This window comes from Camellia sinensis, chromosome 11, assembly GCF_055761805.1.
Source record: "Camellia sinensis isolate YWXY chromosome 11, ASM5576180v1, whole genome shotgun sequence".
Lineage (NCBI taxonomy): Eukaryota > Viridiplantae > Streptophyta > Magnoliopsida > Ericales > Theaceae > Camellia > Camellia sinensis.
The window spans coordinates 119,267,197-119,283,515 of NC_138971.1; the positions used below are offsets into that span (position 1 = coordinate 119,267,197).

Below are 16,319 nucleotides of genomic sequence, written 5' to 3' on the forward strand. Positions count from 1 at the left end.
TGCTTTCTCGATTGTTTCAGAACATTACTGCTTCTCCTTTTTTTTCTTTTTCTTTTTTATTTCTTAATAATTTCTCTCGCAATAGGCTTCGAGTCACGTAGCTTCTTTGACATCACGTATTTTGAAGAAGGGGTGCTTAATGGGAATTGGGATCAGGCTGAGAGAGACCGTTCTTTATTTTGTAATTTGGAAGCCGAAGACGATTCTAAGCTTATCTTTTTTGAAATGCAGAAGCGGAAGTACCGTGAGGCATTGCATAAGTGAGTTTGCAATTTCATGGTTTTTATTAAAAAAAATTCTCTCTATGTATGCCATTATTTTTTCTTCTCAGAATCTTGTTTATTGAAATGTTTCTAAAAATTGATTAGGCATGATTTTGGCAAAGTCCACAGAAATTCTCATGAATCAACTGCAAGTTTTTGACCAATTTCCTGGATTTATACATTTGGTGTTCGATATGATGGAGCTATTTGATTCAGATGATTTCAGGTTTGAGATTAAAAAAAAAAAAAAAAACACGATCTTAATTCTTTTGTTACTTGCACTACAAAAAAAGTGATCTTAAAACTTTTTGCGACGGCACATTTACCATCTCAAAAAGTCATTTTTTGCGATGGCACAACTTGCATGTAACGCCCTCAAAATAATAACATTAAACCCATCAATTAAGAGATTCAATGACATATGAAATAACCACATCCTTCTATTTCTCAGAGTTCCATTACAAAAGTATTACATGTTAACAACAAAAGCAAATGCCCTATGGGCTTACAGCTTTCCACGTTAACACTTGGTTACAACAAAAGAGTACTAACTCATTTACACATTAAGCCCTTGGCTTGAATTTACATGTAATACATTAAAAGTAAAACGACAAAAGTATGTCCTCCTCTAGCCTCCCAAGCTATGTCCTTGGAGGTGGCATGCTACCTGTACCTGAAAATGATATTCCCATATAGGGTGAGCCACAGCCCAGTAGGAATACACTAAACCAAATATGAACAATGACTAAAAGATTAGCAGTTGATAGATGGTCAACACTGATACCTTCCCTTATCACATATTACATTTTCATGATATACAAGTTCATATTACAACTCATTTTCCAATTCCTTTTCAATTCTCAAATTACATCCATGGCTCAGAACATGGCCAAACAACTCATATGAGATAATAACTCATATCAAACATTTCCCATTTCATATTAGATAAGCATACTAGCTATATCACACAACAACAGATAAGCATACAAGCTATATCATCACTTCCACAGATATGCATATGAGCACTATCACACTTCCAATGACAAGCATATGAGCTCTGTAAACATATTAATAGATAAGCATATGAGCTCTATCTATGGAGTCCATCCCCTATCTCCTCCCAACACATCCGGTTTAGAGGTCCATCCCCTATCTTCTCATAAACTGTGGAGTACATCCCCTATCTCCTCCAACACAACACAATGCATATAAACAACAATTATACACATCATCACACAATACATAAATTGAATGCATTCTTTCAATCGTCAATCTCGATGACACATTCTAGTGATTAGTTACAGTTTGCCTAATCATCATGCATTGTCTACAACAATCACGACTATCCTCCACCGATAGCCCAAAGCAGTTATTTCTATACAGAAAATAAATGCAACAACGGATATATATAATCGACATTCCAACTAGGTGAGTGATAAATAATCTAACTACACCCCTTTTTCCCATGACTTCTCAATTCAATTCTTCATGCCTCATAATTAATTATGCAAATTAATTAACCAATGTAATTAGGACATTTTCCATAATTCACATTACAACCCTTAGGTTCCATTTTCATTAATGTCTCAACATTAATTCTACTTTCTCATGCCAAACATGCATCTAGGTTTTATATAAATAAAAACCCCAACTTTTTATAAAATTACATAAGTGCCCCAAACTTTTACCAAACTACCAAACCAACCCCAACATCTCAAAATACCAAAATTTAAAGACAAGGTTCATAGAAAGGAGTAGGTTATCCATACCTCAAAGTTTGAGCTCCAATGGAGATGAAGACTAAAACCAAAATGCTCCAAATTTCGAAATTTTCAGATTAAAACGACGCCCTCGACGATCAACACAACTTCTACAAAGGCCGAAGAGAAGGAAGACACTCTAACTAGATCAAACCCTAGAGAGAAGGGAGTATCTAGAGAGAGAGGTTCTCAAAAATGGTTTTTAGAAAAAGTAGGAGAGAGAAAGAAAAGCAAAAAGTGATTTGAAATCACCCAGCGGATAACTCATATACGTATGGTCCGCTCGAGCGAAGAACACGACGCTCGAGCGCCAAGAACAAAACTCTGGACACGCTCGAGCGCAATAAGGCCCGCTCGAGCGCCAAGACACAAGAATAAAGCACTTCCGCTCGAGCATCAAAACCAGCCCGCTCGAGCGCAGATTTCCACCTCCCAGAACTTATACTCTGGAAGTACTACCCGCTCGAGCGCCCAACGACCCGCTCGAGCGTAAAAATCAAGTCTGCAGAAGTTTTGCAGACACCTGAAAATACTGGAGGCGTGCAATACCCGCTCGAGCACCAAAACACCCGCTCGAGCGCTAGACTAGAAACCAAACTCCGCTCGAGCTCAGAAAGACCCGCTCGAGCGTAACACCAAAAACCTGGGCAACAAGGATAAAGACCAATGCTTAACCCACCTGTAACAACTCTCCCCAGAACATCCCAAAACTCAATCAAATGGAATTTAAGGACGACAACAAGACAGATACCACTACCAACTTCACGGAACTGAGTCCGAAATACAACAGAGCGGTAAGAGGGAAAACCGGGATCGCTATATTGCAGTTGCCAAAAAATGTGACTTTTTGAGACGGCATAACTTGCCTTCGCAAAAAATAGAGTATTTTCGACGGCATAAAATGCTGTCGCAAAAAAGGAGAGTATTTGCGACAGCAGAAATTGTTGTCACAAAAAAAAAAAGAGAATTTGCGACGGCAGAGATTGCTGTTGCAAAAAAAATAGAGTTTTTGCGACAGTACTAGCTGCAGTTGCAAAAAAAAAAAGAAGAGTTTTTTGCGACTGTAATAGGTACTGTTCAAAAAAAAAAAAAAAGTAAAAAATATATATATATATATATATATTGTGGCTTTGAGACGGCTTCATATATAGTTACAAAATGGTTTAAATAAATGCTCAGTGTGTTTGGTTTGAGTTTTTTGGATTAACTTTTTTGAAAACTCAGTTTTTTGGTTTTCGTGTTTTTTTGTTTTTAGTGAATATTTTTAAAATTTTAAACATTTTTTATATTTTTTTAGATGCACTTTACTTAGATGTATCTAAAAAGTAAAAAATTCGTGAAAAAATATTTTAAGAATTTAATAAATACATAAAATATAAAAAATTTACTGAATTCTCGTATTTTTTTTTTCTAATTTTGGTATTTAGTGAATTTTTAAAAGGCTTTTTTCACAATTTTTTTACTTTTTAGGTATATTTATGTTAGGTATGTCTAAAAAGTAAAAAAAAATTGCTTAAAATATTAAAAAAATTCAATAAAAACAAAAAAACACGAAAAACAAGAAAGTAAAATTTTCTGAAAAGTGTTTTTGGAAAAACACAACCAAGCAAGGTTAGTCACCCAAAAAAAAAAAAAAAAAAAACGACGTTGTCCTACTCTTTTGAACATTTCTCTTTTCACCTATTTTTTCATCTTTTTATCGCTCTGTCTCTGTCTCTCTTCTCTTTCTCTCTCTCACTCCTCACTCTTCTCTGTCTGTCTGTCTGTCTCTCTCTTTCTCTATGTGTCTCTATCTCTCTTCTCTCTCTCTCTCTCTCTCTCTCACTCATCACTCTTCTCTGTCTGTCTGTCTCTCTATTTCTCTCTGTGCCTCTGTCTTTGTCTCTCTCTTTCTCTCTGTGTCTCTGTCTCTCTTCTCTTTTTCTCTCTCACTTGTCACTCTTCTCTCTCTGTCTGTTTGTCTGTCTCTCTCTTTCTCTTTGTGTCTCTCGCCCATCTCTCTTCTCTCTATCTCTCTCATATCTTTTCTCTCTTTGTCTCTCTTCTCTCTCTCTCTCTCTCTCGCTCATCTCTCTCTGTCTCTCTATTGTTTATCTCTTTTCACTTTTTTCTCTCTCTATCTCTCTCTTTGTCTATATCTTTTCACCTATTTTTTCATCTTCCTCTCTCTCTTCTCTTTCTCTCTCTCACTCATCACTCTTTTCTCTCTGTCTATCTGTCTGTCTATCTGTCTCTCTCTCTCTCTGTGTCTCTTACTTATCTATCTCTTCTCTCATCTCTTTTCTCTCTCTCTCTGTTTCTTTCGCTCTTCTCTCTTCTCTCTATCTCTATCTCTCTCGCTCATATCTCTTCTCTCTATCTCTCTCATCTCTCTCTGTCTCTCTTGTTCATCTCTCTTCTCTCTATGTCTCTCTCACTCATCTCTCTTCTCTGTCTGTCTGTCTCTCTATTTCTCTCTGTGTCTCTATCTCTCTCTTTCTCTCTGTTTCTCTGTCTCTCTTCTCTTTCTCTCTCTCTCACTTATCACTCTTCTCTATCTGTCTGTCTCTCTGTCTCTGTCTTTCTCTCTTTCTCTCTGTGTCTCTCGCTTATCTCTCTTCTTTCTATCTCTCTCATCTCTCTTCTCTCTCTGTCTCTCTTCTCTCTCTCTCGCTCATCTCTCTCTGTCTCTCTATTGTTTATCTCTTTTCACTCTTTTTCTCTCTCTATCTCTCTATTTGTCTATATCTTTTCACCTATTTTTTCATCTTCCTCTCTCTCACTCATCACTCTTCTCTCTCTGTCTGTCTATCTGTCTCTCTCTCTATGTCTCTTACTTATCTATTTCTTCTCTCATCTTTTTTCTCTCTCTGTTTCTTTCGTTCATCTCTCTTATCTCTATCTCTCTCGCTTATCTCTCTTATCTCTATCTCTCTCATCTCTCTCTGTCTCTCTCGCTCATCTCTCTTATCTTTATCTCTCTTTCTGTCTCTCTCGTTCATCTCTTTTCTCTCTATGTCTCTCTCGCTCATCTCTCTTCTCTCTATCTCTCTATCTTTGTCTCTCTCGTTCATCTCTCTTCTCTCTCTGTTTCTCACTCTCTATCTCTTTCTCATTTTGTCTCTCTCTCTCTCTCACTCTCTATCTCTTTCTCTTTTTTTTTTCTCTCTCTCTTCTCTTTCTCTTTCTCTTTCTCTCTCTCCCTCACTGTGTTTGCATTGCTCATTCTCTCACTCTTGTCTTTTCTATTTACTGAGCTCCCTCTCGATTTATCAATCCACTACAAGAAAATGCACTTTTAGCAACCACTTTGTCTCTCTCTCACTCATCACTCTGTCTCTGTTTCTCTCTCTGTCTCTCTCTCTCTCTCCTCTATCTGTCTCTCACTTATCTCTCTCTTTCACCACCTATCTCTTCTACCACCTTCACCACTTCTGCAAACGCCATTCCACTACCACCACTACTACCACTATCGCCACTTCACCTCTACAACTACCATTACTACTACCATCGCCACCACTCCACTACTACTACTACCACTACTGCCACTACTACTACTACCATTACCTCTCCTTCACCCCTGCCACTCCATCTACTCTACCACCACCACAACTTCACCACTAATCTCCTTCGCTATCACCACCACTACCACCATCATCTCTTATCCACCACCTTCACCACTACTGCCGCTCCCTTTTCTCTACCACAAAAAATTAGTTCATGATTTTTAGTAACCAAAAAAAATGGGCCGCAGAAAAATATTTTTCATTGACCACCAAAAATTAACTTTTATTTTAGTGGAAAATATTTTTCATTAAAATATTACCCCTACTTCTACCAAATAAAAAAAAATAATAATTTTTTTTTCATTAAAATGAAAAATGAAACAAATAAATTTTCAATCTTAGTAATTAAAAAAAAATGAAAAATTTTGAGTTAAAAGACGTTTTGTTGTTTAAATTTCATTTGTGATAAAAAAAAAAAAGATTTTGATTTTTTTTTTTCATTTCCGCTCTGTTTCCCTTTTTTTTTTTTTTTTTCCATTCCCGCTCCGCCTAAAACCAAAAATCCCAAACCCCAAACAAAAAATCCCTAATCTCAAAACCCCCCTCCCCCCTGCCCAAAACCAAAAATCCTTAATCTCTTCTTACCTCTATCTGTCTCTCGATCGACGGCGAGCGGCTGCGGACGACGGAGAGCGGCAGACGAGGGCGAGCGGCGGCAGACGACAGCGAGCAGCAAACGAGGCTGCCCTGTGAATGGAAAGAGCTCCGGAGTGCAAGAGCAACAGCAGCGTCGGAGGCGGAGGAGGAGGAGGAGGAGGAGGAGGGAAGGCGGTGATAGGGATGATATGCGGGAGTCTGGTGTACTACCACTGCGCATAGGGATGTATTACTCATCTCTCTCTCACACACACACACACACACACACACACACATGTTTATACATACATACATACATACATACATATATGCATTAGTGTTCATTCACATTGAATTGAAGCTCCCATTTCTTCCCTTTGACTACTATACTCTAATAATTCTTCCTATTACTAAATTGAATTTCCAATAATATATACAGAATCATATGCTGCACACTCATTTTTGCATATCGATGAAGTAAGCATGGTGGTAGGTAACATTTCTAACTTCAAATTTCCTTGGGTTTGTGAAAAAAATTATAAATTATTATTTTGGGTTTGTGAAAAAAATTATAGAAGAGAACAAAAAGAAGAAAAAAGAAAGAAAGAAAGAAAGAACGAAAACTATGAATGAAAAATAGTTTTGGAGATATTCGTGTCACATGTAATTTAGATTATTTGTTTACTAGTTTTTTATGGTGTGGTAAAGAATGTAGAAGTGTTTTCACATGATGCACATGTCACAGCACGACACTTCTGTGGCCATAACATTATCTGTTATCACTTTTGATAATCCTGTTGCATGATATTTTTCCTGTCTCCGCATTTAAACCCTCACCAAGCTGCAAAAATTAATATGCTTCAAGATTTGGCATACATTGGGGTATATTTATCTAATACATTGGGACTTTCTGGAATCTGTTAACTATTTCATTGACAAGAACCAGATGTTGCACTTGGAAATGGGGGATCAGGGCGGCTAGCCTCCTGTTTCTTAGACTCTTTGGCAACACTGAATTACCTTGCATGGGGTTACAGATTTAGATACAACTATGGCTTGTTCAAACAGCTCATTACAAAAGATGGTCAGGAAGAAGTTGCAGAAAGGTGGCTTGAGGTATGATTTGCTTCAGTTCTTTCTTCTTGCAGAAAAACTTAATAGAGTGAAACATAATTCACATGCTTCCAATTTCATAACCTTTAGCAAGAACTTTGTGCTTATTTGTTCTCAAGAACTACATGTTTTCTCAATGTTTAGGTTTCTCTTATCTGTTGACTTATTAAAGTTTCCCTCATCAGATGGGCAATCCTTGGGAAATTGTAAGACATGATGTCTCTTACCCAGTGAAATTCTATGGTGAAGTTATTCTTGGTGAAGATGGAAAGAAAGAATGGGTTGGAGGAGAAGATATTATAGTTGTTGCCTATGATGTCCCCATACTAGGATATAAAACTAATACCACTATTAACCTTCGATTGTGGTCCACAAAAGTTGCACCAGAAAATTTAGATTTTCGTGTTTTTAATGCTGGAGAGCATGCTAAAGCATATGAGGCACTAAAAAAGGCTGAAAAGGTCTGGATTCATATTTGTCTGGAATTTCATTCCCTATTGATAGAATGTTCTTTGCATTTCTTTACTTAACTTTCATGAGTTCCAGTGATTACTGCAACCCGGCATTTTTATCAGATTTGCTATGTTTCATATCCTGGAGATGAGTCAAATGAGGGCAAGACTCCAAGGTTGAAGCAATAGTATACACTTTGCTCTGCCTCTAGCATTTGCCATAAAGTTTTATTATTATGGTGTTGGGAAATGTGTACAAGTTTTTTGAAGTTAATCATAATGACTCATTGAGGTGCTTAAAGTATGCCATGATATCATTGTGATAATGTTAGAAACTTACATATTTAATTTATGAATTTATTTATAATAATGTGTTAAGTAAATTGAGTACCCCTATAACAAATCAAAATTTTTGTTTAGATATTTGTTAATAACCAATTGGCAACTTAGAGAGTGAGAGAGACAGAGAGTTTCTTTGTCCGTCAAACCCATAAAACTAAAATCAATCCAATTTTGGACATGAAGAATAACATAATTTCATAGACATCAAACAATTCTATCAAACCCATTTACGAAATCAACACAAAATTAAACTAAAAAAGTCATATAAACCCTATATGAACTGTGAGAGATCGAAAAATAGGAGGAGAGAGAGAGAGAGAAGTAGAGAGATGGCTTGAGACAGTGAGAGAGAGAGAGAGAGACCCAGATGGACAGGGAGGGAGATGATCGAGAGCAACAGAGAGAGAGAGGGACAAGAACCTGTGATTTGCAGTAGTGGAGGTGGTGATTTGCGGCGGTGGCGACGTGCGACAATGAGATGGTGATCGACGGTGGCCAGTGATGGTGAGGTGGTGACCATTAGTGAGCATGCGTTTGGTTTGGTGTACTGGTGGTCTGTGTGTTTGTGAGACAAAACAGACAAAAGATCTGTGTGAAAGAAAGAGGGAAGGGCGCCAATATTTCCCTCTAAAAAAAATTCCCTACCTTTAGCGACTAAATAAAAATTGGTCGGCAAATGTAATCAATAGTGACTAAAAGTTTGTAGCTGTTTATTTAATATTGGCTACTAAAAATGTTTTTCTCGGCACTAACTACCCATCCACGACTACAGTGTTTTAGTCATTGATGGTTGCAATAAATAAGCCTGTTTTTGGCGACTAAAAGAAATTTTGGTTGGCAAAAGGCTGTGTACGCTGACTAAAATCAAAATTAGTAGCCTAAAATGTAAGCAAATGTTGACTAAAACTTTTTTAGCCGCCTATTGACATATTTTTAGCTACTAAATATTTTTTTAGTCGCCAATTACTAACATATGGCTACTAAAAGCTACTAAAAAAATTTAGTAGCTAAAAATTAAATCATTGTCGACCAACAGGAAAATTTGTCGGTAAAGGGCTAACTTTTGGCGACTAAATTGTTTTAGTAGCCAAAAGTGGTCACCAAAGGTGCAGATTGTTGTAGTGAAAAAATTGAAAAGGAAACTCATTTACAACACCTAAATGTTTAAACACAGTAACCGTTTCAAGTAACAAGTAATGCTCCTGCTCCTAGACAAGTATATTTTCTGGACAAATATACCATTAACAAGTAATGCTCCTGCTCCTAGATGAGCATATTTTCTGGACAAATATATCATTAACAAGTAATGCTCCTGCTCTTGGACAAGTATACCTTTTCTTTTCTATCTCAAGGTGGTTTGTCTTTGAATACCTTTCAACCACCACCTGCAGAGTAACATTCTTCAAAACAACCACTTATGCATCTAGACAAGTTAGGAAAAAGAGAGAAAAAAAAAGATAAGAATTGTTAAAAAAAAAAAAACTATTTACATATATAAAATAAATGTTTACACATACCAAGCTTAGTGGAAGAAGTCCGAACCCCTCATATATCATTTCATTGACATCATCGCCATCATTCGAATCATTGATATTTCCATTCAATGGCACAGACATCGATAAATCTTTCCCGTGAAAAATCCATCCGGTGTAGCTTGGAAGAAACCCACTGACCATTAAATGTTCCTCTAAAAGGTCTTTCTTTACTAGTTTGACATTCCGACACCATTTACATGGGCATGTCACTTCATTTGATAGAGGATTATTTTGGCATGCAAGTTTAACAAATTCCTTAACCCCTTCTATATATTCTGGGTACAACCTATGCTGATTCATCCAACTTTTATCCATCTGACTTCGTCTTACACTACAAATGTCGCTGCCAAATCATCAAAGTTCAAAATTATCATTTCATTTTAATTATTCTTAACCTCAATTAAGTACCTTATAATGCATGCGACATGACACCATTCACTTCTAACTCTTGTCTAATAGGTTGGTTCATCCTACTTTCCCATTCAGCAATGCACAATCTATATTGTAAAAAGTAGCTTATACCGATCTATCCATCTCTAACGAAATTTCGGCAGCATCTCCCCATGGTTCTCCAAGTACACGACATAGGCTGGGTGTACTACTATACCTTGTCTAGTATGCACCCAGAGAACATGAGTGTAACGCCCTGTAAATTCACCCTGTTATCCACACTGGTAACATATTCATAAAATCCCAAAATGGGTCATCTTTCCCATTGAACTGAGACTTGAGTAATTACATTTCAAATATTACATTCCCACAATATTCGAGGTCCTGTCCTAGTTCAATGACCTAGATGACTCAACAAGACATGAGTCCTCAGGGCATACATTTTTACAAAGTTACAAACAAAAGTTTCATTACAAAATCCCCAAAAATAAATACAGACAACTAGATGCTCTTGACTTTAATTAACTCCCCAAAAGAAGCTAGAGCTAGCATTTGAACTGGTTCTTCATCGAGGCTGACCTTCCTTAATTCCTGAAAAAATAAGTTAGGGTTGAGCTATATGCCCAGTAGGAATACATTTTTCCATGTATCTAATCCCTTGAACAAAATATGGCATCCATGTGAAATAACAACACAAACAAAGGTGTTTCGCAATTAAGTATATGTATAATCCATATCTCACAAGAACCTTCACAATCTAATTCAGATAAATTTAAATAGTGATATCTAGTTAAATAAGGAAACATTCATAACTAAGAAATCAATCTACAAGCATTCCATCACATGAACCCAAGTGAGAACAACCAATTCTTTTTGTAAACAACCCCCACATTCACCGGCTACTATACGGCGGGGAGTGGCACCCAAGAAAATCATCTGTTTTTTCACTTTCGCCGACTACTATACGACGGGACTGTGTGGACACCCAAAAACATTTTTCCACATTCATCCAGCGATAAGTCTAGACAGGGCAATTGGGCACCTTTTAAAACTCCTCACGCGGGTACAACACAACACCACCTTTACACATTACCAACTCACACATGGACTCATGCATTACCAATAATTAAATCACATGCCAATTTCACAATTAAACATCATGTATCACTATCATAGATAAACATCACACAAAACTCAAGGAATAATAACATTCAAGTCATCATCTCTTTAACTACATCAATACCCATATTTTATCTCCCCATTATCCACTATACTCCATGAGTCAATTGAATGTTCCATTAACTAGAGCATTTTGTTACCATTTGGGAACTTAGGGTTTCTCTAAATTTGAGGGATTTTTACACCTTGCTACTAGTCTAGTTCCTTAACCCTATCTACACTTATGTTAGGGAGTGAAATTTAGGGATTTCAAACAAAATATTAAATAAAAGAATAATTGATTGAAAAATGGGTTTTAACCAACAAAACTTCAATTAGTTCACTACATCTTCAATTGGTTCCCAATCACACACCAATCACACACCATACCATGAAATTTCTTCAAGAATAAAGAGATACAAGAGTAAAAGTATCCCTACCTCAACTATCAAGCCCAAATTCGAACTCCTTCATGAATCTATTGCAAATCCCCAATCCAATAGGAAGATAATGCTATCCTCCAAGTGTTCTTCATCCCCAACCAACAGATTTGGGTGGATTTCAATGGTATGGAAGCTATTTAAAGATGGAGATCTAGGGTTTCCAAGAGAGGGGAAAGAGGAATCAAGAATAGAAAAAGAGAGGTGTGAAAATGATCTAAAGTTGCTGTGTTTAAAAAGCTGTCATTGCGTTCCCCACTCGAGCGTGACTTCCCACGCTCGAGCGTCCAGACACGATCAAGGAGGCCCACTCTAGCAATGACTTCTCCACTCGAGCGGAGAAAGAGGAGTGTCAGAGGTTTTACAGTGCTATAGTGGAATTACTGGAAGCTAGCATTTCACGCTCGAGTGGGACTTCCCACGCTTAAGCGGACATGCCTACAATGAAACAAAATACTGAGGGTAACAATTATACGCTCGAGCGGCGGCTTCCCCGCTCGAGCGGACCTGGAAACAAATTATCACAATGAGGAGCTACTACACGAAATCTCTACGAGATGGACTACATTTAAGTGGTATAACTACTAATTAAAACATAGACTTGTGCTCCTGAACTGTCCATACTGGACAATCCAAGAAGAGCTTCATCAAAGATTAGAGACAACATTTTGAAAAAGTTGTGTTTAATTAATCTATAATGGCATTTTCATAAATGCCATAAACAAAACGTTATAATACGCCATGTAGTGAGAGTATTATTATAGAAAGAAAAAAACATAAACATTTTATTCAAATTGATGTGGCTTCTATTGTGTTAATTTACTGGATCCCATTTTAAATTCTCAAGCTCTATATTGCATGCCACGTTAGTAGGTGTAACGTTTTCATTATATAATAACAGGAAGCTCTATTAGATCTGTCATGTTAGGGAAAGGCTATAGTACAAATGATTTGTAACAAAACCACAATGATTCATAATTTTTTTCACTATAATCATAATTTCTTAATGAATGTATATAACATAACCACAATAATTCATAATTTCTTAATGTATATAACATAACCTCATTAGGTTGTACTGTAACCCAAACAATTCGTGATTAATACTTTTATTATAGTGCAGCCTTTCCTAACATAGCCACAGTAGTTTGTAACTAGGGTAAATTATAACGGTAGTCCCTGTACTTTAGTTCTTGTGTCATTTTAGTCCTTGTAATTTCAATTGACTCGATTTTGATCCTGAGTTTATAACTTTATCTCAATTTGGTCCAATTGATTACAATTCTTTACATTTTTTTTTATGAAAAATACGTATATAAGTGGCATGTGTCATAACTTTGAGGGCAAAAATATAAATTTACTCAACTTAGTGAGTTAATTTCACTAGATTAGTGATAATTTTTTTTGTCAAAAACACTGCGAGCATTATCAATTGGACTAAATTGACATAAAATCTAAAATTAAGAGTCAAATTTAAACCAACTGAAAATGTAGGGACCAAAATGACACAAGGGGCAAAATGTAGCGACCATTGGTGTAATTTGCCCTTATAACTAATACTGCAAAATTTCAATTTTTTTTTTTTTTTTTTTTTTTTTTTTTTTTTTTTTCTTCATATCATAAGAAGTGTGTACCATAACCTTTTTTGTTGTCTTTTGTTATATGGTTGAGGTATTAGGCCTTGATGCATCACCTTATCACAATGATCTGATATTTCAAGATTCTTTGTGACTTTCATGTAAGAAATCACCATATTTTCAAGGCATATAATTTTTAGTGGATAATTCTATAGCTACATCTTTCAGGGTTGGATGGATTGAAACACTTACAGGAGTTGTATTTGGATTATTCATTCATTGACAAGATCTTTCTTCATAATGTTGGAGTAATGTCCTCCTTAAGGGTGCTGACATTGTGGAATATTAACCTTAATGGAACCCTACCTAACCAAGGTATTCGCAGTTTGATCATATTCCTTGGATTAATTGTGTTATGATTTGAATGTGCCTCCATGCAGATAAAATGTCTGAGCTAAGCATCACTTCTTTTATTTCACAGGTTGGTGTGAACTTTCTAACCTCCAAGAGTTAGATCTCAGTGAGAATGGTTTTAATGGAATGCTTCCCTCATGTTTAGAAGACTTAACATCAATTCGAATATTGGACCTCTCTTTCAATCAGTTCATTGGAAATCTTACTTCATCTCCTCTTAGCAATATCACAACACTTGAATATCTTATCCTTTCATACAACCATTTTGAATCCCAGTCTCATTTATTTCATTTTGTAACCATTCAAAGCTTAAGGTATTTTTAGGTGACAACAACAGATTGAGTGATCAAATTGAGTTTCAAACATGGTTTTTAAAGTTCCAACTAAAGGTTTTCAGTTTATCAAACTGTGGTTCAAACAATCTTGGTATGAAATTTCCACATTTTCTCTTTTACCAATATGTCCTCAAAATAGTTGATCTATCACACATCTTGGTCGGGACATTCAGAGTTTGGCTGTTAGAAAACAATACGTGATTGAAAGTTTTTCATCTAATAAATTGCTCCCTCATGGGACCTTTCCTACTGCCATCATATCCTAATCTCCATGCCAATTCAATTGATATTTCTGACAATCATCTTGAGGGCCCAATTCCAACAAATATAGGTTCGATCTTTCCAAATTTGAGGAATTTAAATTCATCTAGAAACCTTATTCAAGGTCACATTCCTACTTCTTTAGGTGATATGCACTATTTGGAGATTTTGGACTTATCTAACAATAATTTGTCTGGACAGATACCCAAGCATTTGACAATTGGTTGCCTTTTTTTATTCTTCTTCAAACTATCAAACAATAATTTTTCTGGCCAATATCTCTTTCTTTTGTAAATTTAACCATGTTGCAATACTTATATTTGGACAATAATCATTTCATGGGCAAATTTCCAAATAGTGTATATATTTCTTCTTTTTTGCTAGCGTTTGGTATTAGTAACAACCACATGTCTGGAAAGCTTCCAAGATGGATGGGGAACATGTCTGATCTAATGGGAATTTCTATGTTCTCAAATCATTTTGAAGGTCCTATTCCAGTAGAGTTTTGCAAACTTGGTAATCTTGAGTTCTTAGACCTTTCGGTGCATAACTTGTCTGGTTCTATACCGTCTTGCTTCAACCAATCAACAGTAAAACATGTCCACTTGAACCGAAACCAGTTGAGCGGCCTAATGGCGCATACAGCTTTGGTGACATTAGATCTGAGTGATAACCACCTAACTGGTACCATTCCCAGTTGGATTGGAAGCCTTCATGTGTTGAGCATTCTTCCCCTAAAATTTAATAATTTTGAAGGTGAAATTCCAATTCAGTTATGCCAGTTAAAACAATTAAGCATATTGGACCTTTCTGAAAATAACTTTTCTGGTTCCATACCTCTTAGTTTTTGTGAAATACCTTTTGAGACAACGCACGAAAAATCTTCTCTAGAAATTATAGCTATGGCAGGTATGGCAATGGTTGCATTGTGGAGCTTTGTCGATGGGTCAAAGTCAATAGGAGACCATTATCAGATGGATGCTGTAAATGGATTTGGAAGTATTACCTTTCCCTCTTTGGATGTCCAACAAAAAGTGGAGTTCACAACAAAGTATGAATCCTATGCATATAAAGGCAATATTTTGGACTACATGTCTAGAGTTGATCTCTCTCGTAACCACTTAATAGGGAAATCCCATTGGAAATGGGAAACTTGAGCAAGATCTGTGATCTAAACTTGTCTCATAACAATTTATTCAGATCAATCCCATCAACATTATCACAACTAAAGCAGATAGAAAGTTTGGATCTCTTTTACAATAGATTGAATGGAAAGATCCCTTCTCAATTGATTGAATTGGACAAGTTGGAAGTCTTTAGTGTAGCATACAACAACTTATCAGGTGCGACCCCAGACCAAAAAGCTTAGTTTGCAACTTTTAAAGAAAGTAGCTATGAGGGAAATCCCCTTCTCGGCGGACTTCCCTTGCAAACCAACTGCAATAGAATTGTACCAACATCAACAATGTCAAAAGGCCTGGAAAAAAAGATTGACGATGGTGGTTTCATAGATATGGAGGTTTTCTTTGTCAGCTTTCTAGTCTTATATATTATTGTGTTGCTGGGGATTGTTACAATTTTGTTCATAAATCCTCATTGGCGACAAGCTTGGTTTCACCTCGTTGAAGTGTGCATGACCTCTTGGTACTACTTCTTTTTGGAAAATTTTATGAAGTTTTTTTTGCAACAAAAGTATGTAATCTCCTTGATTAAGATGCAAGTTCTTGAATTTGAACCTGAGAAAGTGAAATATATGTTAGCTTTTTGGTCTGACCTATGTTACAATTTTTTTTTTCTAGGAATGTTTGTTGAAATAAGTTGTCCATAATTGTGGGTTTTAACAAGATGTCTATCAACGTAGATGTTGTAGTATTGTCATACAATGACACAAATTGGTGTGCCCAATTGAAAGTTCTCATTATGAAGTAGAGTAGAATTTTAGGTGGAATGTTAACACTTTTACCAATAGAATTGAGATGTATGAACGGCTCTTGATGAAGGCTTTCTTTAATCTCATTTCATGTATTTTGTTGCCACAAAACTCTTTTAATTCTCTCTAGAGCTTGTCACATATTAGCATTCTTGTATTCTATGTTTTTATTTATTTATTTTAATTTTTTTTAGCGATTCTTGCATACTATATGTTGACTAGGCTTTC

At 36.1% G+C, this 16,319-nt stretch overlaps 1 pseudogene; it reads left to right on the top strand.

Moving 5' to 3' along the window:
• The first annotated feature begins 12,100 nt into the window (after positions 1–12,100).
• Positions 12,101–15,896, top strand: LOC114309114 (cuscuta receptor 1-like; annotated as a pseudogene).
• Positions 15,897–16,319: the final 423 nt, after the last annotated feature.